This window comes from Toxorhynchites rutilus, chromosome 3, assembly GCF_029784135.1.
Source record: "Toxorhynchites rutilus septentrionalis strain SRP chromosome 3, ASM2978413v1, whole genome shotgun sequence".
In the NCBI taxonomy this organism is placed as follows: Eukaryota; Metazoa; Arthropoda; class Insecta; order Diptera; family Culicidae; genus Toxorhynchites; species Toxorhynchites rutilus.
In genome coordinates, this window is record NC_073746.1 from 223,738,579 (window position 1) to 223,755,044 (window position 16,466).

Genomic DNA, 16,466 nt, shown 5'->3' on the forward strand with positions numbered 1-16,466 from the left:
GATTGCCGGGTTGCAAACGTGATGCACCAGATAAACATATGGCGTCCGACGCTCGTAAACGGGCTGCGTCATCCATAAGAGGGGATAGACTTAATAATACGTTATAAAACTGCATTCTTTCACTTTTCATTATTTTGAAAAGGATTTGTGGCGTACCTTACACATAGTGTCTCTGATTATATAACCATTATTATATAACACATTTGTATTACACACACACAACAATCATGCATATCGAATGCTATCTCTATTGTAAACCCCGATGTAAATATATTTTAGTTCTGATAAAACATCCAAACCGTACGGTCTATTTTTCTTACAAATCCGAAGAATATTGTTTATCCGCTAACGCGTTCCCGTATTTCGAGGGATAGAAGTACCCCACAACTGGTGACCCCGACAAACGAAATATTGTGTCACGATCGCGAAATTCCTGAAACAGAATCGCGAACGCGATATTCTCATCTGCAATCGTGTAAATTACACAATGGCTACCGATGGCAATGGTGACTTGGTTAAAGAAGAGAGAAGTGATGCTAAAGAACCGACAGTCATAGCGAAGATAAATTTTCCTGAATTCGATCCAGACGACATCGAAACGTGGTTTATCTGCCTTGAAGCAGCATTCAGTGTCAACGGAATCAAAAATGATAAATTCAAGTTTAATGCGGTGATCGTTGCTCTTGGTCCACGTGCAAAATTTCTTTATTCAGTTATCTCCAGATGTAAAGAAACGAACACCAACGACAAATACGATGTTCTTAAAAGTGCCGTAATAGCTCATTTTCAACCATCGGAAACACAACGACTAACTAGCCTACTCTCAGGGATGTCTTTGGGTGATCAAAAGCCGAGCGTTCTCTTGTCTGAGATGCGACGCTTGGGTGGAGCAGGATGTACAGACAACGTTCTTTCGAATCTTTGGCTGAGAGCCCTTCCCAATACTGCTCGTTCCATAATCGCTGCTATGCCAACTGCTACGTTAGATGATAAAGCTAAAGTTGCAGACAAAATTTTGGAAGCTCCTTGCGAACAGATCTTTGCAGTAACTTTACCATCATCATCTTCAACATCGTCACTCGAACAACGCATTGAAGCCCTATCACGACGTCTCGATGAAGTCCTGTCTGGAAACTCTCGCGGGCGAGATCGACACAAGTCGTCCACGTACTCGTTCATTTAATCGCCGAGATGGAACCCCAGCTAGAAGCAAGACACCTCGTCGCTGGATCTGTTGGTTTCACTTCCGCCACGGTGCACAAACTCGAAAATGCGAGAAGGTAAAAGGGGGTAATCCGAACGTTCTTTTCGACGGAAATGTCGAGGTGTACACCCGACCAAAGGAAAATTAAATCATAGTAGCAGTAATAACGATCAAGACGAAATAAGCAGCAAACACACACTTCACCAGAATACCAGCAGCAGACTGAACCATTCCGCAAACGTCCAACGAATTCACATTCACGATCTGAAGACATCTAATCGATATCTTATCGACACCGGAACAGACGTATCTGTTATCCCACCTTCATCAAGAGAACGTTTCACGCCAACATCGTCACACCAGCTTTTCGCCGCGAACGGTACCCGAATACAAACATTCGGTACCAAGCGCCTTACGATTGATATCGGCCTGCGAAGATCATTTGTATGGGTATTTGTCATCGCCGACGTAAAATCACCGATTATCGGAGCCGATTTTCTCAAGCACTATGACCTGCTCGTAGACCTTCGGAGAAACAAGCTTATAGATAATACCACCCGATTAGAAGTCGTGAACATCAACGCAACATCGGAACCGTCCATCACCACGTTTAACGTAAATTCACCTTTCGCTGAAATTCTCGCTGAGTACCGAGACATCACCATCCTCGATATGAAGCACAAGCCAACCAATGCCAGTACCGTACATCAAATTATCACTAATAGTCAACCTGTGTTCTGCCGTCCTCGTCGACTACCCGTGGATATACTCAGGGAAGCTAAGGCTGAGTTCCAATTTCTAATGGAGCAAGGTATTTGTCAACCCTCAAAAAGCTGCTGGGCGAGCCCACAGCATCTAGTAAAAAAATCTAATGGAAAGTGGCGTCCGTGCGGTGATTACCGAAATCTGAATGCCATAACTGTTCCAGACCGGTATCCCGTGCCACATATTCAGGATTTCTCCAGCATCCTGTATGGGAAACAGATCTTTTCCTGCATTGATTTACAACGCGCATATCATCAAATACCGGTAGCCCCGGAGGATGTTCCAAAGACAGCCATCACGACCCCATTCGGTCTTTTTGAGTTCAAATATATGACGTTTGGATTGCGTAATGCAGGACAGACACTGCAAAGACACTTGCATGCCATATTAGGCGATCTTGATTTTGTGTACCCTTACATTGACGACCTGTGTATAGCATCAGACAGTATCGACCAACACAAATTTCATCTTCGTACGGTATTTGATCGACTGAGGCAAAATGGCCTCGTCATCAATGCTTCTAAATGCCAAATTGGTCAACCCATCGTAGAATTCCTCGGTCATCAAATAACGCCCGAGGGAATAAAGCCAAAGACGAGCAAAGTCCAAGCAATTCTGGATTTCCCAAAGCCGACATTCGCAAAACAAATGAAGAGATTTCTCGGTACAGTTAATTTCTACAGACGTTTCATTCCGCGCACTTGGACGTCGATGCATCGAACACTGCCATAGGAGCGGTTCTTCACCAAATAACGAACGATGGCACAGCCTCTCGCATTTTTTTCTCGTAATCTGGGTGAGAGCCAGTACATACGACAGGGAAATGATAGCTATTTACGAAGCCGTCAAACACTTTTGAGATACACTACAAGCACGAGACTTTTGTGTGTATACCGATCCAAACCACTAACCACTGTATTCCATCAGCGACCCGAGAAGGCAAGTCCAACACAACAACGCAAACTCAGTTTTATTAGTGAGTATACTACAGACATTTGGCATGTGTCTGGTGAAGATAATAAAGTCGCCGACATGCTTAGTCGTATCAACTCTATTACCACTAATGTGATAGATTACGATCGTATGACCGAGCTCCAGAAATCGGATCCCGAACTGAAGAGATTTTTGGAGAGTCCCCCAATCAACACATCAGTAAAATTAAAATTACTAAAATCACCCATAGTTTCTTCGCCTCTGTATTGCGATGTATCCACGGAGGCTATTCGACCGTTTGTCCCGAAAGAGCTTCAGCGGAGTGTTATAGAAAAAATTCACAGTACTTCGCACCCCGGAATTCGCGTCACCACACGTTTAGTCTCAGAGCGATTCATTTGGCTGTCGCTTCGTCATGATTGCAAGCAGTTCGTCACTTTTTGCATACAATGCCAGAAATCAAAAATACAACGGCATAACAAGACACCAACAGCCGGTATTGTCGTACCACAAAGCCGATTCGCGCACATCCATATGGATCTCATCGGACCAATGCCGCCGTCCGAAGGTAATATGTATTGCCTTACTATCATCGATAAATTCACCCGATGGCCGGAGATACTTCCTCTGCCGAACATGACAGCACTTTCGGTAGCACATGTCTTCATCAATGGCTGGATCGCACGATTCGGCGTACCAGCGAACGTGACTACGGATTGTGGTAGGCAATTCGAATCAGAATTATTTCAGACATTAACAAGATTGCTCGGAATTACACACTTGCGCACGACTCCTTACCATCCACAAGCAAATGGTCAGATTGAGCGAACACATCGACTGCTCAAATCAGTCATCATGTGTTATCAAAATTCTCGGTGGACTGAAGTTCTGCCGATAGTACTTCTCGGGATGCGATCATCGTTGGAGGAAGATCTCCAAGCAACACCTGCTGAGCTCACACACGGTACATCACTTCGTTTACCCGGCGAATTTTTCAATTCCAGCGAGAGTAAGAAGCCAACTCCAGAATTTGTTTCGGATTTAAAAGCCGCCATGTCGAAGCTGAAACCTACATACACTTCTAACCATTCGAAGGAATCTGCCTTTGTTCAAAAACATTTATCTACATGCACCCATGTTTTCGTTAAGGTAGGAGCAATCAAACCACCTCTCTCTCAACCCTACGATGGACCATACCGAGTGATCCGTCGCAAGAAAAAGGTTTATATAGTGGATATAAATGGTAAGTCCACTACCATCTCGATCGATCGCCTAAAAGCAGCATTCACACAAGCAGACGAGCCACGCATCCAAGACCAACCAACCAGGATCATAGAAGAGCCGAGCACCTATCAAACACGCTCGGGCCGTCATGTGAGAATTCCTCGTAAATATTGGTAATCTGAGGAGGAAGTAGTGTGGCGTACCTTATACATAGTTTCTCTGATTATATAACCATTATTATATAACACATTTGTATTACACACACAACAATCATGCATATCGAATGCTATCTCTATTGTAAACCCCGATTTAAATATATTTTAGTTCTGATAAAACATCCAAACCGTACGGTCTATTTTTCTTACAAATCCGAAGAATATTGTTTATCCGCAAACGCGTTCCCGTATTTCGTGGGATAGAAGTACCCCACAGATTTTATTCAATGCCAGTATTTCTCGAATTGTACTTCCCACGAAAAATACTTTTTGAATGGAAATGAAAGTATGAGACAAGTATGATCTTTATATAACACTGATCAGAATTAAATATAGCAATACAAATACAAATATAGTAAAATTTGTGTATTATTTGAATATATCCTTCTTTTGGGCAAGTGTCAATTCGGGTAGATGTTACATTCGGGTAGCTGTCGCTTTCGGGTATTTGTTACATTCGGGTGAGTGGAATTCGGGTGAGTGGAATTCGGGTGAATGTCTCTCGGGTAACTGTCATTCGGGTGAGTGGGTTTCGGGTAAATGTGACACAATCGGTTCTGGTAAGTTCTGGCAAGAAATTTAAGACCGATGATGAAATGATTACCGAAACTGAGGCCTATAAAAAAGGTATCGAAAAGTTGCACGATCGCTACAATCGCTGTATCGCCTTCGAAGGCGAATTATGTTGAATAATAAAATTGAATTTTGCAAAAAAAAATAGTTTTACTGTGTTACCTTATAAACTTTTCAGCCGAACTGTTTAGACTCGTTGTAAAAGTGACATTTCCCACTAAAAAAATCTTTTTCATCGGTTAACGTTGAAAATCCATAACTTAAAAACGAAAAAAAATCACATATCTGAATTTTTGGTTATGTAAAAAATTCTCAGCTTTCAAGAAAAATATAAACAAAAAATAGCTCTAGTCCAAAATCATGACAACAACAAAAAACAAATACAATCAATAATTACGAAAACCAAATCCATTTTATTGCAAGTATAATATTTTTCTAAAAAGTAACTATTTGTCTTTAATTTGATATTTTAATCAGCTGAATCGGTTCAGTAGTTCAAAAGTTATGAATTTTATAAAAAGGAAAAAGGCGAAAAATGAAAGTTATTGTAAAAAAATGTCAGCTAAAATATTCAATTACATGAATGAATCTTCAAACGAGTGAGAGGCATATTGAGATATTAGATTTTTCTCTCGAATCATCTGATTAAATAACCACCTTAAATTCTTCTTCTTCTTAGTTCCTAGAGAAATTTCACCGTCTCAACGTAGTATTACTTGCGTCATTTTTATTAGTACTTAGTTAAGATTTCTATGCCTAATAACACACCTTGAATGCATTCTGACTGGCAAGCTCTAGAATACGCATGACCTCAGTGCAAGTTGGAAGAAATTTCTTTGACGACAAATTTCCCCTACCCAAAACAGGAATCGAACCCGAACCCCCGGCATGATGATGTGTGACGCTAACCACTCGACCACGGGAGCACACCACCTCAAAAATGGTACTCAAATCAAGCCTATTATGAATATTGGATCAATCAATCCAAAATTTATGATATTCTTGTGGAATTCTTTGATATGACACCTTAAAACTAGAAAATGCACCATTGAATGAATTATTAGTAGACTCCACTTAAACTCAATTGAATCGACGCGAGTATGAAGATGAATACAACACGAAAATAAATTGGTAAACTCGTACTGAGAAGACATCAACGGAAGATTTTTTTTGACGTAGAACTACGTCTTTCAGGAAGGGTGACAAATCAGAAAACAGGTCACGTTTTTGTGGAAATAAATTTAACGGTAATAACAATTTTCACAGCGAACAAATTCTGATACTTTGCACGCCAATGGAATCGAAAATTCTCTAAGATTCGTTTGATATACTATACAGTACAATCCACTAATGCCTACACAGTTTAATTTAATGAAAACTGGAAGCATTTTCATTTTCCCATACATTTGTTCTGCCGATTTGTGTGCATTCCCGAACAAAGCTGTCAATAACGAGCAACCGATACATTCGTTTTTGCCCGTTTTCAACCTATTGATATAAATTAGCCATCCGCGAATTGAAGCCATACCACTTCTCGTTTGGTGGTCATCGAAGCAACATGGTTGCCGCAGAGCGTCGAGCGGGAGAGGGTTGTTTTCTTGCCGGGTGAAGGAGGAGTATGGAATAGAGTTTCTTTCCACAAGGGCCCTGCTCAGGGCTAGAGGCGGAAACCAAAAATAGAATAGAATGAAAACACATATGCGAGTGAGATAGCATAACACAACGAGAATTTTGGAATATAGATATACACTGCATTTATTTACATAAATGTATAGTTCATGAAAGTATGCTTTCAAATTCCAGCAGGGTAACCTTATTGTTGCATGTTGTGGGGTTTGATCACATCTCAAGCGTCATAGGTGAGCAAAAGGGTTCATAGTTTGTGATCGATATCTGAGTAAGAAGGAATAAGTCTGATGCGAGTTGAACCAAATAAACGAGAAACGCTGATACCTTTCGACTCTACTCGACTCTTTCGAGTCTACTGAAGTAATAAAAAATTAAATAGCTAAAAAGATATTACAATTTTTTTTTTCATTCTAAAATAATATCCGAAGTAATAAACAAGTGGATTGAATAATATAATTCAGAAGTTCTACGTCGAAAACTGCGGTCGTGTCCTAGAAACAACTCATTACATCTTTTTTTGTACAGAATCGCAACATATGACTAATTTCTAATTTCATACGTAGAATTTGATATTTTGCAGAAAATTTGATATTTGCAGAAAAACATGAGAAAACATCATCGTCAAGTATCCCATTTAGGGGATCTTCGTAGCCTAATTGGTTGCGTGTTCACTACTAAACGAACGATCATGAGTTAATAACTCAGGAGCATCAATTGACCATCTTTGTGTGTTGTTTACTTTGTGTACTACGTCTACGCAACAATCATCATGCGATGATTGAACATTCGAACAATATCGATAAGATAAGACTAATATATCGCCTAAATGGCTACTGTGTAATTGACAAAAATATGTATCGATAAGATAGGAATACTCTAACGCCTAAAATGGTTACTGTGTAATATACAACAAAAATTATCGTAAGATAAAAATTTACACGAATAAAATCGGCTGAATTGCTAAATGAGTCTTATAAAATAAACCGATGGGATAGAAAAAGTATCCCGTTTTATTTCAGATCTATTCGAAACGAACCAAACAGAACCTTCATGAAAGACAGCAACGACGGTATCAGCATCTGGGCCGTCTTCAGTTTCCCATTGCCAGATTTCAGAAGCTAAATTTGATTCTCGGTAAAGAATTTTTAACAGAATTTAACAGAAATATCCAAATACAAATCCAAATTCCAAAATCTATATAAATAAAAATAAGTTGGTGCCCGTTCCTCACACACCCGAGAACGGAGCAACGGGTTTGAACAGTCAGTATCAGGTTGCGTTGCGTCTTAGTCTGTGTTAGGTTTATATGCCAAAAAAGAAATTATGTACCACGAATATAAATAACGTACAGAAAAATAATTTCTGTGGGAACTTGAGTGTTCAAAATTATTTAAATGAAAATATCAATTGTGGGTGGGACGTAGTTCACCGGGTCGCCAGTACGCCAATGCTAAAACTGGTTAGTGAATTATATCAAAATATAAAGATAAATGTTGAAGAAGCAACACGTTCTGGGAAAGTGGTTGTTACAGACGGGAACGTAATAATGCTCTAGTCACTTAGAATCCGAAATAACTGCTCATTTTATAGCATCGCTCCCAAAGATCGTATCCGTAATGTTCTGATTTCAGTTTGTTTGGGAATGTTTCTCTTTGGGGTCTTAAATTTGGATTACGATTCGTTGGTTTTTTTTTCACAGCCGTTCGTTGGGCCGTAATTTGGGCACCCACATCGAAAATTCGACTTGGTTAAGTACGAAAATCGCTAAATCGTTAAAAAAGGACAATGTTTGATAAAATGGATCAAAGCGCGAACATGCGATTAGCAGCATTCGGTGATATTAAGAACAGCCAAGGTCGAACCGAGGCAGCTTCCCGGCAGAGAATTTGCAGTTCCGGACTAAAAATCTATGTTATCACGACATATGATATAATGGATTGGAAAGTACACAAATTGGAATCTTGGACAGGACAAGGTCCAAAAGACGGAGTGGAGTATTTCAAGTATTTGGAGTATTTTGTTAAATATTGTCTAACTACAACACTAGGGTTTCTTTAGGTTTCTATAGGAATAGGACAACTGGTAGCAATTTTCATAAACAACGTTCAATCGTATGTACCAGCATGCATGAATCACCAGTACAGGGGAACTTCGATATAACGAACCCTTTCAAAGTCCAAAGGAATAGTTTTTGATTTTTTTTTTTTTTTGAAGAACAATGAATTATCTGTATTTTGATACCAAAGCTTGTTTTATACCTTTAACCAATCTCGAAGTACATCTTTTTTGTGATTCCTGATTCTGAATGAATCATACTTTAATCAACAGTACGAAGGGAAACATCATAAAAAAGGTTGGCTTCGGCCTCTAGTTGAATTTATTATTATTATTATTAACCTCACTCAAACAGCAACACAATAAAGTAATATAAGCTACACTTCTGAGTTCTTTATTATGCTTTGATACAACGTACAATTTTGAAAGTAAAATGTACGTTATATCGAAGTTGCCCCGTAGTGTTTAAAAAACTAATTATCGTTCATAATTTCAACCCTTTTGGGATAACTAAACCTCAGAGCAATAGCACCGAACAGAACAAACGAGTAGCTTACATATAAAGGAACTGCAGTTTGCTTTCAACTTGTACCATGAACCAAAACGAAACCTGTCCCTAGCAACCGAATTAAGCGTAGCCTCTCCGCTGAACAACTAGTCTAGAGTTGTAAATAATAAACACTGGACTGAGCACTTTAGTACTGTAATATGTATATAAAAAAGAAACCTTTAGATTCTGTTTCAGTGTTTTCCAGCCATTTTTGCACAATGTAACTAATTTTATTCATAACATAAAGCATATTATAAGATGACTAGAAAACAAAGTCCACAAGCACAAGCTATTCTCTGTTCTCGTTTAGTCAGTACTTGACAAAATCAAATCAATCACTAAGTACATATATTTACTACACTCTTTCGCGATATAAATCCAACGCCACAACACACAGTAACTCACCTGATTTCAGCTCACCAAGTTCTCGGAGGGTCGATGTAGGATAACTGGCGCACAAGATACCGACTGGATCTGTTTTGGTTTGAAGCCTATTTTATTTGCATCAATTTCGCAAAATTACGTCACGAACATGTGATAATTATCGCACCCCCGTTGAACAAAAAAAAACAGAACTTTCGTTGCTGTTCTGATTTTCACCTCAAATACGTGCGATGGTAATATCGATCTGTTCGTCATTCACACTGTTTACACCGTTGCTTTGATCTCTGTTTTCCCACGCGGGACAACACTTCCACCAGCCAATGTCTCTTGCGTTTGGGATGCAGAGGCGATAATTAAGCCAAACTTCTCTTTGGTAACAAGAGCCCCGATTTTAGGTTCATCTGTTTCGTTTTTGTCGTCTGTTGTGGCACGATGTTAAATAATTACTGAGCGCATGTATGCTAAAAGGTTATTTTCGTAACGTATTCATTAGATTATTGCTGGCTGGATGACTAACGACTGCTTTGTGCCATATTATTATCACTTTCGTAAATTCCTCATCCCTCGAGATTGGAACCATGGTGATAAGGAGCCCTTTTGTGATCAATGCAATACTTGCAAACTGTGGTTTTTGAGCTCGAATATTAGACTTTTTGACATGGAACCGTACAGACATTTCGTGTGATTCCCCACATGCAATAACTGAATGATTAGAAACTCATTGAGCTCATAGTAATTGGGTTTCACAACATGTTCCATCTTCCATGTTATATCAATTCAAAAATTAGGTGAACGTAGGATCATCTTGCAATACAGGCAGTAACACATTTCGCGACAATTATATTATTGTTTATGGTTACACTGGGAAATATTCAAGATTGCAATCTGTTTTGATTGTCATCAGCCGACAAAATAAATCATACGGTTTCGTTTCCTTATCAGTCTGGTTCGGTTTCTTACATCAAAGACGATCACCTACTTGCTCTGGGTACACGCGCATTATTGAATTTACCACTTAACACACGAACAGCGAGGCAGTACATATAATGAAGCATTGAAAGTGCAGTTTAACTTCATACGGTGTATTTAGTTTCTCTATCAAAAACATTTCGAATACTTTCAAAAATGAGCTTGTAAAATATGGAAAGTTGTATTTCTTTGTATCATTTAGATGGGTATCATGCAATAATTCGATTATTGATCTTAAAAGATCAAGTAATACAGAACGTTTCAAGACGTTAGAATCATTTGGTTTTTTTTTCTTTTCTGTGATAGAGAAAAGCAAAGTGGAAATGATGTACAGGTCGGACTCAATTATATACAGTTTGATTTTCTTTTAAACGGTTTTATTTAGTTTGCCCTATAATATGTATGTATGTATATATGTTTGTACAAGTATGTTTGTAACATGTTTGTCTGTAGCGCTAACCCACATTAATAGAAATTTGGCCCCCTTTCTGCTGACCGATTGATCTGAAATTTGGAACACACCTTTATCTCGGTAGTCATTATAAGACTGCATATTTCATTATCTCGAAAATCCAAGATGGTGGCCGCCACAAAATTGCGGATCACATATTTTCTCAAAACATCATCGATATGGGTTTTCCAAAACCACATCAATATGGGTGTGAAATGAAAGGGGTTGACTAGTAGAACACGGTTATCTATGAAAAATACTAATCCAAGATGGCTGCCACTACCAAATGGCGAACTACATATTTTCTCAAGACCTCATTAATATGGGTATGAAATGAGCTTGAATAGTAGATCACAGTAGATCATGAAAAATCCAAATCTAAGATGGACGCAATCACAATGTAGCAAATTACTTTATTAAACGGTTTTATTCCGCTTGAACTGTTTGTATGTCTGTAGGGTTGTCTCACATTAATAGAAATTTGACCAATAGTAACTGACCGAATTTATAAAACATCTTTATCTCTGCTGTCATTTTAAAACTGCTTATCCCATGATCTTGATAAATCCAATTTGGCCGCCGCTGACAGCTGATTCCATATTATCTAAGAAAAATGTTGATTGAGATATGTGTATCAAACGAACGAACTTGACTTGGAGAACACACTATGTACATTTGCAATCCACTCAATATAGGTATCAATTGAAATGATTCGACTAATAGAATACAATACAATGGTTTTATTGTAGAGAAATATTCGAAAAGAACATTTGTGATTAAACATAATAATGTGCTAGAAGCTAGAAAATAATTAGGCAAGTTGTAGTTAACAGTTATCACACCTCTTCTTCATTAGTCTAGGGCATTGATAAGACTAAAATAAAATCACGCTATTTTATACGTATGAGCAATTTTCGTGTACGATAAAAAAAATCTAGCTCACCTGTAGCGTTTGTCAAATCACGTTGAACTCAAACATCGATACATGCAAACGTGATACATGAGAGAGAGAGATAGAGAAAGAGCGTGAGGGAAAGGGAGAGGGAGAGAGAGAGAGAGAGACGCACAGTCTGTAACTCCGAGTCCGCCCTTCATATAGAGTGGAAAATAGTAACTATCTTCGTATATAAAAGTAGTTTTATAACATTTATTTATTTTGGTCAGGGGCGCAACATTAAAAAAAGTTTGCTTCATTGGGAGTTTTCACCGGGTATTTGTTAAATTCGGGTATTTGTTGCATTCGGGTAAATGTCCTCTCGGGTATTTGTCGCATCCGGGTAAATGTCTATTCGGGTATATGTTGCATTCGGGTATTTGTTACATTCGGGTGAATGTTATTCGGGTATGTGTTGCATTCGGGTAAATGTGTTTCAGGTAAACGTGTTTCGGGTGAATGGGACACAACCCAAGCAAACAGAACCAAATTTGGCATTCGGAGGTTTTGGGGTGCAATAAATGTTTCTATGGTGGTTTGACACTCCTCCCCCCTCTCTAAGGGAAGGCTGCCATACAAATGAAATCCAAATTTATGTACAACTCGAAAATTAATCAAGCAAATGGAACCATATTTGGCATGTTTTAGGGTGCAACGGAATAGTCAGTTTGACGGTTCTGTGTGTTTTGATTCAGCTCCCATTCGCATTTACGCAAAAACGTAAACTCGAAGGTATGGTTGGTACATTGATTTATTCCTTTCTTTTATTTAACATTCTTCATGAGTGCGGATGCGGATTATCAGGAGATACACTACAGAAATGTCAAAATTCGCGTTCGAAGATAATGAACAGAAGATTGAGATTAGGTTCGGTGCAGTAATCCATAACCAGAAACCGTGTCCCCATACACCTCAATTAATTACATTATCAAGCAATTTTGCGACTACCTCCTCTCATCGATTCCATGGACTCGAATCAATAAATACGAGATTTTTCAAGTTTTACCCAAAAAAAACATATTTTTTAGAGGTTCCAGAGAAGAAGATCCTCAAATATAGTTTCACAGTAATGTTCAAATGGTGGGAAATATAATTTTGATCTGCTCGAATGATATGGTTTTTTTTCGTCATTTTATAAACTACATATGAATGTTACACATTGTGAGCATTGGAATGGGTAAACAGTCATTTTTGATAAATCAATCTTTTTTGTTCGAAAACATTTGAGCAATTTTGAAAAAACGTAAACGTGTGAACGCATAACTGACGTAGTTCCGCAGCTTCCATACATCCTTCGAAAATTAACAATTATCTTAGTAGAATCCGAACATGCCTTTCATAATAGTGTCCTATTACTTGTCGTTTTCTAATAGATGAATATAAGAAACCATTGGAATGCTGCTCATATTACATATTATTCTGTGTTCAGCGCACCGCGATGTTGTAATTCCTTTTTTACATTTGAAACATAAAGTTGATAATGAAAATATATCAGATTAGTAATGAAATCAAAATAATATTAATTAATAATTCATTTTCACCTTCCGTGTCGGAACTATCATACACTCGTAATGAATCCAGAGCACCTCTTCCCAGTGACGTAGTGAGGGTTACAGCGCCCACGGGAACTATGAAAATCGCGCCCCAAAAAAATAATACTTTATTCGACTTTTTCACTAACTTTGAGTTTTTGATATTTTGAGAAAGCTACTCACATATACCACAGTTCACTTAGAGCAATTTATCCGTATTTAGAAGGTTAGAAAAAAGCTTAAGAAATAAAGTGTGTTTCAGTTAGAATTTAGTCGCGCCCCTAGTTGTCACATCGAGAAACTATTGACAGCGTTTTGATCCGGGTGATTTGTTTATTCAGTAGTACAGAATTCGTCAAGATTGAAGGATACATACAAAAGTTCTCGACGATGGAACGCGAAAGGCGAAAAAAAATTCGTACATTGAGAACCCGACGTGGTCGAGAGGAAAGGTTGCAAAACTCATCAAATTTCCAAAATCGACTGTAAGTACCGTACTCAAACGTTACCGGGAGACGTCGAACACCGATGAAAACTTGAAGTAAGTGAAAGTAATGGTGCTTGAAAATCGTCATACCAGCTTAAGAGAGAAGTCTATTGAATTTGGCAATGCATATGAAATGGCACAGCATATTTGAGAAATGATGTACGTCGCCAACGACCAGAAATGTGGGCCGACAATTCTTGGATTTTGCATGATGACAACGCGCCATCGCACCGAGCCAGAATTGTACTGAATTACTGAACCAAACATCAAGTTAGAACCACCGAGTAAGCACCGTATTCACCTGATGGCCCCGTGCGACTTTTTTTTATTTCCCTAGTTGAAGTTGCCACTTCGTGGAAAAAGATTTCAGTCGATCGATGAGATCAAAAAGAATGCTACGGGGAAAAGCCAAAGCCATCCTTTCGTTGGTCTACCATGGATGCATGGAGGACTGTCTTCAGAACAGGATTTTGCCATTCATTCTATCCCACAATGGTCCAATGAAGTTCGGGCCTGACTTGACAAGCTGCCATTACAGTCGGGATGGTATCAAGTGGTATAAGGAGAACAAAATCGACTTCATTGAAAAAACTATCAATCCACCAAATTGTTCGGATTTTCGAGAGATATTGGACAATATCAAAGGCAAATTGAAGAAATGTGGCAAAACCATAAAAAAAACAATTCAAATGCACCATTTTTCCAAGAAGATAGCAAAAACAGTTATCAGCAGTATTGTGCAAAAAATGATGGGTGGTATCATACGAAAAGTTCGAAAATTCATCCGAACAGATGACAAATAGTTTTCATGTTTAACTGCAAAACATCACACGGCCATTCACGGCTTATTTCGGCGCCCCTCCGCCCCTCTGCATCGGCACCATGCATCTGTTTTGCATTGCATGGAGAGGCGTTCAGGTATGCGTAACGAATAATCAAAAGGGTATTGATGTAATGTGGTGTTGGGTGTTTCCATTTCGCGAAAATCAGAGAGAGGTTATTGGTTTTATTAATGCAACTACTCATGATGGGTGTTTTCCTTAATTGGAAAAATTCCAGGATTTTGGCAAATGCCGGGTTTGCCGCCCACACACTACGCCTATCTACACCTATCTGTGTACGGTTTCGGGTGCGAAGCTGCCCATCTACGGGACAATGTTCGGCTGATTCCGTGTAGTTTTCGTACGTGTTGCGTAGTCGTCCGAAGACTGAAGAGACAACTCACTGAATTCTCAGTTTCGTCAAGTTGTACAAGCACGGTGGGAAGGATTGATCAACGTCGAAAACGAAAATTACCGCATGTTGGACGTTTTTTTCTTGTCGCATCGAGATTATTCCCCCGTCGTATCTGAGGCTCCGGCGCCACTCGTGAAACATGTTCCTCATCATCCTTCTCTGCTGTTGTCCCTTAGCACGAAGACATTCGTCACTTTCAAACCAACTATTGCTCCCCTCAACTATACTTTTTCTTAAGCCAATTTCCAAAGCATGTGCGCAGTGCTGTCGAGTATTGATGGGACTAGTGTTCTTGATAAGGATAATATTGACCTCGCAGTGCAGACTTTCTCGCATATTCTCGGCTATGTGATCGACAGGCATGTTCCGAAACAGTCGTTCCCTGACAATCGTGTTCCGTGGATGACAAAAGAGCTTAGACAATTGAAGACTCTAAAAAGGGCAGCACTCAGCCAGTATTCCAGGGCTCGAGTACGTCGCTCCGCAAATCACGTAGTGATATCGCTGAGAGAACACTACCGTAGACTGAACAAAGTTTATAAGTTGCAAAGCAAACGTTGCTTTGCTAACCATCAGACTCGCATCCAACAGAAGCTGAAATGTAACCCGAAAGCCTTTTGGAAATATATTAACGATCTACGAAAGAAAAGCGGTTTGTCTTCTTCAATGTTCTTAAAAGATGAGGTTGCCACATACGCCGATGATATACGTCGACTTTTCGCTCTCAAATTCTCGGGAATGTTCAATAATACCACGCTATCACCCGAACAAGTATCGACAGCCGCCAGGAATGTTCCGGTTCATGAGGTTTCATTGAATCGTATTCTTGTCAACGATGATTGTATCCTCGAGGCTGTGGCCAAATTGAAGTCATCAATGTCAGCCGGCCCCGATGGTATTCCGTCACTGGTACTAAAAAAGTGCGCTCAATCGCTACTTGCTCCACTGCTTCTCTTGTTTGGACTATCATTGTCCACCGCTAAATTTCCTCTCCTTTGGAAAACGGCGTATATGTTTCCGGTGCACAAGAAAGGGTACAAATCAAACATCGACAAATACAGGGGAACTTCAACCTTATGCGCCACTTCAAAGCTTTTCGAACTCGTAGTTCTGTCGCCTATGTTGTTTCATTGTAAGCAACAAATTAGTAACAATCAGCACGGATTCATGCCCGGTCGCTCTACAACTACGAACCTGCACGCCTTTTCATCGTATATCACCAACGGCTTCTCGCAAGGATGCCAGACAGACGCCATCTATACCGCCATGCGTGAAAATTGGAGAGCTTCTGTCTTCGTACTTTGCATCGCCTTCAGGAATACCAC

General features: G+C 39.3%; 1 protein-coding gene across 1 annotated transcript in view; it reads right to left on the reverse strand.

Moving 5' to 3' along the window:
• LOC129777659 (L-threonine dehydratase catabolic TdcB) overlaps positions 1-10,129 on the reverse strand; it is a 31,466-nt gene extending 21,337 nt beyond the window's left edge. Inside the window, exon 1 of the mRNA XM_055784062.1 lies at positions 9,554-10,129. The gene's annotated coding sequence lies outside the window, so the exon portion shown is untranslated. The remainder of the gene's footprint in view (positions 1-9,553) is intronic.
• Positions 10,130-16,466: the final 6,337 nt, after the last annotated feature.